Here is a 7,804-nt window from a genome sequence, read left to right as displayed (position 1 = left end):
ATGTCCAGAAGATGACAAAAAACCTCCGGGACCTCCAGCCAAACTGGCCTGTAGAAAAATTGCTTCCTGTCCCCAAAGTGGCGACCAGCATTTCCCTGGCTGTGTAAGAAAGGGCCACAAAACCTATTCACTGATGCAACCCTCTTTGGGTGCAATATGTCAACCAGTTACAGATCCACCTAACAGTAATAGGATCCAAACCACATTTTACCAATTTGCCAACAAGAATATTATGTGGAACCTTATCAAAAGCCTTACTGAAATCAAGATAAATGATGTCTACAGCATTCCCCTGATCCAGCAAGGTAGTAACTTTCTCAAAAAAAGAGATAAGGTTAGTCTGACCTGACTTGTTCTTAAGAAGCCCATGCTGGCTCTTCGTAATCACAGCCATCCTTTCTAAATGCTCAAGGACTGTCTGATGATTTGTTTTAAAACTTTCCCAGGTATAGATGGATTGGTAGTTACCCAAATCCTCTTTTTCCCCCTTCTTGAAGATGGGGCCATTTGCCCGCCTCCAATTTTTTGGCACCTCACCTGTTCTCCAAGAATTCTCAGAAATAATGGACAGAGGTTCAGAAATTACATCCGCAGTTCATCTGGCCCCTCTCTCCCTTCTTCTCTCACACTCTCACACTTTTTCTCCTTTCTGCCACCACTTTTCTTACTCTCTCTCCCCTCCATGCTTGTCATTTCCTTTCTGCCCCCACCCCATCACTCTTTCTGCCCGTCACTCTCCCGGCCTCCCACCTACTCCCCCTCCCACAGCAGCAGTGGAAGCAGCCGCTCTCCAGGAATCACAATGGATTGCCCAAATGCAGAGATCAGTTCCTTTTAGGATTGCCAGAACCATGTGAAATTCCTGGAGATTTGGGGGTGGAGCCTTGGGAGGATGAGGTTTGAGCTTGGAAGTGACCTCAGCAGGGTATATTACCATAAACTCCACCCTTCAAAGCAGCCATTTTCTTCAGGGGAACTGATCTCTGTTACCTGGAGATCAGTTGTAATTCCAGGAGATCTCCATCCCTCACCTGGACATTGGCAACATTAGATCCCCTAGAGGAATTGACTGCTTTGGAGGGTAGAGTCTAGAGCATTGTATCCATCTGAAGTCCCTCCCCATCTCAATCCCCACCATCCTCCGACTCCACCCATCAAATATCCAGAAATTTTCCAACCTGGAGTTGGCATACCTATCTCCTTCCCATCCAACAGCCAACCTACCTTTATCTGCTCCTCTATCTTCAGCTTTCCATCTCCTTTCCCCCTCCAGCTTCTACTGAGGAAAACTATGGACTTTCTCCACAGTGGGGACTAAAGCAGTTTAATTATTCTCTTCTCCTTTTTATCCACACAACAACCCTATGAGGTAGGTTAGGCTGAACTTTTGTGACTGGTCCAAAATCACCCAGTGAGTTTCCACAGCAAGATGAGGATCTAAACCTGGGTCTCGCAAATCCTACTCTGAAGCTCTGACCATTATATTACACTGACTTTCATAGGGTAGTTGCTGTTGAATACTAGCAAGCAGCCAGGCCTAGTTCAATCATGCAAGTCAGGTGGGATCAAGTCACCCAGAGAGTGCTGCTAGGCCTAGGTTTGTCAGCCTACAGATGCGGCCTAGAGGTCCCCAGAATTACAACTGAACTCCAGACAACAGAGATGTCGCCCTGGAGAAAATGGGTGGACTTGGTGGCATTATATCCCGCTGAGGCCTCTCCCCTTCCCTAACTCTGCACTCCTCAGACTTCACCATAGGATCTCCAGGAGTTTCCCAGCCTGAAGTAGGCAATCCTAGTCCCAGGCCTGGCGCCAAACCTCCTGCTATTTAGCCATTCATACTGCAGGGGGAATCCTTCCCAATCTGAGCACTCCAATCCTGCTTTTACTTCCTGGTGGCTGATTCTGCATTGGCTTTTCCTCCATTATTTTACGAAAGCCATGTTGGAACAGAAATTCCCCTCTGCATTGCATGCTGCTTTCACTTCCTTTGATCATTGGATTTTATGGTACCCTCCACACTCCATGCTTCTTTCCCTTTTCTTTTTATCATCGGATTTTATGGTACCTTAAGATGCTGAACGGCAGACCAGAAGGTCGGTAGTTAAGCAGTTCAAGACCCGAGTGCTGCATGATGGAGTGAGCTCCCTTCTCTGGTCCCAGCTCCTGCCAACCTAGCAGTTTGAAAGCAAGAAACTGCAAGTAGATAAATAGGTACCGCTTCAGGGGGAAGGTAACAGCATTCCGTGCACCTCGGCATCTAGTCATGCCAGCCACATGACCACGGACAGCACTGGCTCTTCGGACAGCACTGGCTCTTCAACTTGGAAACTGAGATGAGTATCGCACCCTAGAGTCGGATTCGACTGGCTTTCGAGCAAGGAAAACCTTTACCTTTTACCTCTGCATAGATTTATGGCCATTCAGGGGTGACTTTGCAGTCAGTACGGTGTTGCCCTGAGGTATCTGAATGTGGTTTTGAGCTGCACTTCTTCCTCCCAGTTGAGAAAATGTGGAGTGAATGCTAGATGCAGAATCACCCTCTCTCTCACTGTCGATGTGACAGGGCCTGGAGTAAAACCCTGTGGATGCCATTTCAAAAGGTATGAGGGGGGATTCAATCCTCTCTGAGGTTCCTTTTTAAAAAACTTTTTGGGGTTTTCTGCAGCCCCCAGGAAGTCCCCTAAATCTGTAGAAAAACCTGTTGGGTGAGAGTGTGTCCCCTTTCTGGGGAAATAAGTATCCACATGCAGAGGGGACTGTTGAGAATCTCCCTTATAAATAAAAGCCGAATGGTGGTGGCACTTCTCTAGAACATTCCAACACGCTCCAAAATCAGTTTGCTCTCTGATCTGTCATTCAGAGGGTCTCCCTATCCACTGGCTGCTTTGCCTGAGTCCTGCTTCCAACATTCTAAACATTTTGCTGTTCCTCTCCCCACCATAGCCAGTCAGAACACAGAGGTTATTTGCATATGCAGCCTCATTGGCCTTTGCCTCAGAACACAGAGGTTGTTTGCATATGCGACTTGATTGACTTTTGCCTCTAACATTCTAAACAGTTTGATGTTCTGAGGTAAAATGTGTCCAATATCCAGGTGAGGGCTGGAGATCACTCAGAATTACAACTGCTTTCTAGATGGCAGAGATCAGTTCCCCCGGAGAAAATGGTGGGCTCTGTATCCTTATATGCTGCTGAGGTGGGCCCCGTATGACAGCCAATGTGACCTAGCAGTCAGGGCTTCAGAGCACGGGAGAGGCTACAGGTGTGTGGGGGGTGGAAAGCTGAAGAGTGAGGGGAAAATAAAGGTAGGTTGATGATTGGCTGGGAAGGAGATAGGGTTGCCAACTCCAGGTGGGAAATTCCTGGAGATGTGAAGGATGGAGCCTGGAGAGGGTGAGGTTTCAGGAGGCGTGGGACCTCGGACAGGTACAAAGCCATAGACTCCACCCTCCAAACCAACTATTCCCTTCTGTGGAACCATCGTTGCCAATCTTCAGGTGAGGGCTGGAGATCACTCAAAATTACAACTGTTCTTCAGGTAGCAGAGATCAGTTCCTCTGGAGAAAATGATGGACTCAGTGTCATTATACCCTGCTGAGGTCGCCACAGCAAATTGACACTGAGTGTCCAAGGCCAGGGCACCCGCCCAGAGCCTCTTTCTAGAGGTCGTCATATTTATTTCCACAACGGGCCTTTTTCCTAGTTAGATATATAGATTTTTTTTTAAGTCTTGTTATTAACATCTGGTTTCACAGCTATTGTTAACTAGTAATCTCTGTAGAAACAGTAATGGAAGAGACAACCAGATGAAGGTTACAGCCCCTGTATGTACTACATTATACAAATTACTTTTTATGAGACAGAACAAGTGTAGAAAAGGCCTTGAGGAATATTAGCTTTTGGAAAGAGATGGCTTAAGAAAGCTAGAAGTATGCCAAAAATGACCACTTTGACAACTTTCACAGTGATATTTTCAGTTCTGCAAGGACTTGTGGAAACATCTCATTTCCCCTCACTATTTCTTCTTTCCTTTCACTGAAACCCCCCATAGACTCCCCCCCCCTTGTGCTTCCTTTTTTCCTTTCCCTGAAAGCCCCTGTGACAGACAGTAAATAGTTAATGCTGTAACCTGGTCTGAGAACCTTGAGTGATAGGAAGGCTAAGAGTTAAGTAGCCTTTATTGGCATAGAAAATATTGATACAAGTTAGTACAGTATAAAAGGTATGTTAATACCACAACGTACATATACATCTGTATAAATATAAGATTATTTCTGTGAGATCCCTTGGTGTACCTTTATAGCAGAGTAAAGAAACTTAGCCACCTTCTCAGTGACATTAGATGAGAAATCATTCAAAAGTCTATAAACCTTAAATGCATCAGAACAGTCCATCATCCTAACTAGAACAGAATGTAAATGCATATGACGTAAATCTGTATACAGGTGACAATAGTAATGAGGGGAATTTCAAAGCTCAGTGGGGAGCAGGTTTTGTTGGCCAGATTGAATAACTTCTGGCAATCAATGTCTAGCATTCTGTTTTTAATTTGATGAAATGCAGCGGTTAAAGTCAGCATAGACAGTGATTCTATACATACCCATTGCTTTAATTTCCCCCTCAATATATGCTAACCAATTTGACATATTGGACTCAGAGAGCATTTGAAAGATAAAGCTCCCAGGTTTGAGGTTGTAACGCAGGCATAGCCAGCATTTGACAGTCATGAGCCATGCACTCGTTTCTATTAGAGACATACCAGTTTCCAAGCAGATGACTGCATATGAAACACATTTCAACATACCCAAAAAAATTTGCAGGAATTTGGATTGGGTCTTTTCACTCTTGCCTCCAGATGTTAGTGGGGTTAGTTTCTGACCCAATAAGATCTGATGGAAGAGGCCACATTGGGGTCGGGGATCCCAGTGTTGATGGGGCGAGGGAGGTATGGCGGTGGGACTAGGAGACTAAAGGGAAGGAGTCGGAGATATGGTACTGCTCGGACCCCTTCCAACCTTTGTCCCATCTCGAGAGAGGCCGGCTGTGGGGATAGGAAAGATTACCTTTCTTTGACATTGGTGTTGTGCAATGCCAGGTCTATCAATAATAAAATCTCTGTTCTCCAGAATTATCTGGTGGAACAGGCAGTAGACCTGGCATGTGTGACTGAAACCTGGGTGAAGGAGGGCGAAACAGTTTCCTTGAGTCAACTGCCCCCCCCCCAGGGTTTTCAGTCCTTTACCAATCCTGGACTGATGGGCAGGGGGGGAGTGGCATTACTCATCCGGGAGGCTTTCTCTTTTAGGGCTCTCCTGGAGACAAAGATTGCTGGCATTGAATGTATGGGTCTGGTGTGGGAGATCAAGGAGAGTTTGGCCATTTGGCTGGTGTACCTTCCATCTAATACACCGGCAAATGCTCTGCTGGCCTGTTGGAAGTCGTATTGGGCTGGGCATTGGAGTACTCTAGGCTACTGGTTCTGGGGGACTTCAATGTCCATGCAGATGATGTGACCTCCTCTCAGGCCAGGAACCTAGTGTCGTCCATGGCAGCACTGGGACTCTCCCAGTTTGTTTCGACTCCCACACACCAAGCAGGCCACACGCTGGATCTTATCTTTGCTTCGGGGATCATGGTGGACCAAATTACTGCTGATGCAGTACCATGGTCGGACCACCTGGCCCTGAAAGCCCGGCTGGGTATGCCTAACCCTCCCTGTTTAGGTGGTGATCAGCTTTATGCTCACTTGCGGAGTCTAATGGACCCAGGTAGGTTCCAGGAAGCTCTGCGGGATCCAATTCCTGCCACTGACTCGTTGGATGAGCTAGTGGAAGATTGGCAGGACCATCTTTCCAAAGCCATCAGTGAGGGCGCTCCCTGGTGCCTTCTTTGCCCTCATACCAAATTGGCACCGTGGTATTCCCCAGAGCTAAGGCGGATGAAATGGGAGCTAAGACAGCTAGAGAGAAAGTGGCAACAAGCCCACGACAAATTGGCAAGAACATCCCTTAGGTAGACCTATGAGATGGCAGTGAAAGCAGCAAAGAAGAATATCTATGCAACCTCCACTGTCTGCAACATCGCACCTGGCCCAATTATTTAGAATAATTTGGTCTCTGTGTTAGGGCATTCCAAATGCTAGAGAATTGGCTATTGGCTGTGAGGCATTTTCGAGTCATTTTGCAGATAAAGTCTTGTCACTCCACTGTGATCTCCCAGCCACACTTGATACAATAAGGGAACTGGAAGCCCCTTGGCCGTCTTCTGGTCCAGTGTTATACCATTTCAGTCTGCTCTCCCAGGAAGAAGTTGACATGACCCTGGTGGCTGTGAAGCCCACTACATGCCTCCTTGACCCTTGCCCATCATGGCTGGTGAAAGCCTGTGGCAGTGAGGTGCGGACTCCTCTGAGGGAGATTATCAATCTGTCCCTATCAATGGGAACCTTCCCAGAGGGGTTAAAGGAGGCTGTAGTCTGCCCCCTCCTTAAAAAACCCTCCTTGGACCCTATAGTCCTTACAAACTACTGTCCAGTGTCTAATTTACCGTTCCTGGGTAAGGTAGTGGAGAAGGCAGTAGCAACACAGCTCCAGGCTTTCCTGGAGAATGCTAATATCCTGGATCCCTTCCAGCCCGGTTTTTGACTTGCCCATGGGATGGAGACGGTGTTGGTCGCCTTAGTAGATGACCTTTGGAGACACCTGGATCGAGGCAGAACGGCGCTGCTTATACTTCTTGATCTGTCGGTGGTGTTCGATACAGTTGACTATAATCTGTTGACCCACCGCCTTGCCGATGTGGAGATAAGGGAGCTTGCCTTGCAGTGGCTGACCTCCTTCCTCCAAGGTCAGGGACAGAGGGTGGCATTTGGGGAGAACCTGCTAGAATGTGGTGTGCTGCAGGGGTCAATAAATAAATAAAATTCTCTCCCCAATGCTGTTTAATATCTACATGTGTCCCCTCACCCAGATTATCCGGAGGTATGGGCTGGGTTGTCACCAATACGCGGATGATACCCAGCTCTATCTACTGATGGATGGCCACCCGGACTCTGCCCCAGAAAATCTGGACAGGGTATTACAAGCTGTGGCTGATTGGTTACAACAGAGCAGACTGAAATTGAATCCATCAAAGACCTGGGTCGCGGGGGAATGGGATCGGGGACTGGGCTTCCAACCTTTGATGGGACCTTATTGGTGCAGGTGCTGAAGGTTCCACTTTTTGGAAAGCACTAGGATTTTGGACTTGTCATAGTTCAGAGAATTTTGTTCCCTGTGTCATCCAAAGATCAAGCTTGACCAATAGATGTTTAGTATATAACTTGCCTATAATTGATAGTAGGCTATTTGGGTTTATAATTGGCAGGGTTAGTGTGATCACCTTTTTTATATAGTGGAACCACTATTACATTCAACCATGCTGAAGGGATTATGCCAGTTCTATCTGCTATTGTAAATAAAGATGCAAGGAGAGAGGCCCACCAGTCCAGGTCTAATTCTAGAGGGGATGGAATTGGGGCCAGGGGCCTTCCCTGATTTCAATCAATCAATTAATTCTTTAATTTCATCCGATGGTACAGGAGGCCAGTTAAGATAGATCGGCAAAGGGGGACTCTAGTAACTCAACACAGGATGGTTCTTAATAAAACAAGTCTGAGAAATACTGGAACCAGACATGAGAAGAAATGGCAGACAGAGGGATCATCAGCTCGGAATGCACCAGAGACTATGGCCCAGAACTTTTTTGAGTTATTGAAAGTTGTGGCCTGGTATAACTCCTCCCACTGGGTCTTAAAATAGTC

At 46.8% G+C, this 7,804-nt stretch overlaps 1 protein-coding gene across 1 annotated transcript in view; it reads right to left on the bottom strand.

Annotated features, from left to right (window-relative positions):
- Positions 1 to 7,804, bottom strand: part of LOC107113090 (chromosome unknown open reading frame, human C17orf62) — a 30,153-nt gene that overhangs the window by 3,438 nt on the left and 18,911 nt on the right. The window lies entirely within an intron of this gene.

Source organism: Gekko japonicus, unplaced genomic scaffold (assembly GCF_001447785.1).
Source record: "Gekko japonicus isolate JY-2015 unplaced genomic scaffold, Gekko_japonicus_V1.1 scaffold152, whole genome shotgun sequence".
Lineage (NCBI taxonomy): Eukaryota > Metazoa > Chordata > Lepidosauria > Squamata > Gekkonidae > Gekko > Gekko japonicus.
Note: the sequence above shows the minus strand (reverse complement) of the source record. Positions and strands in the feature narration are given on the sequence as shown.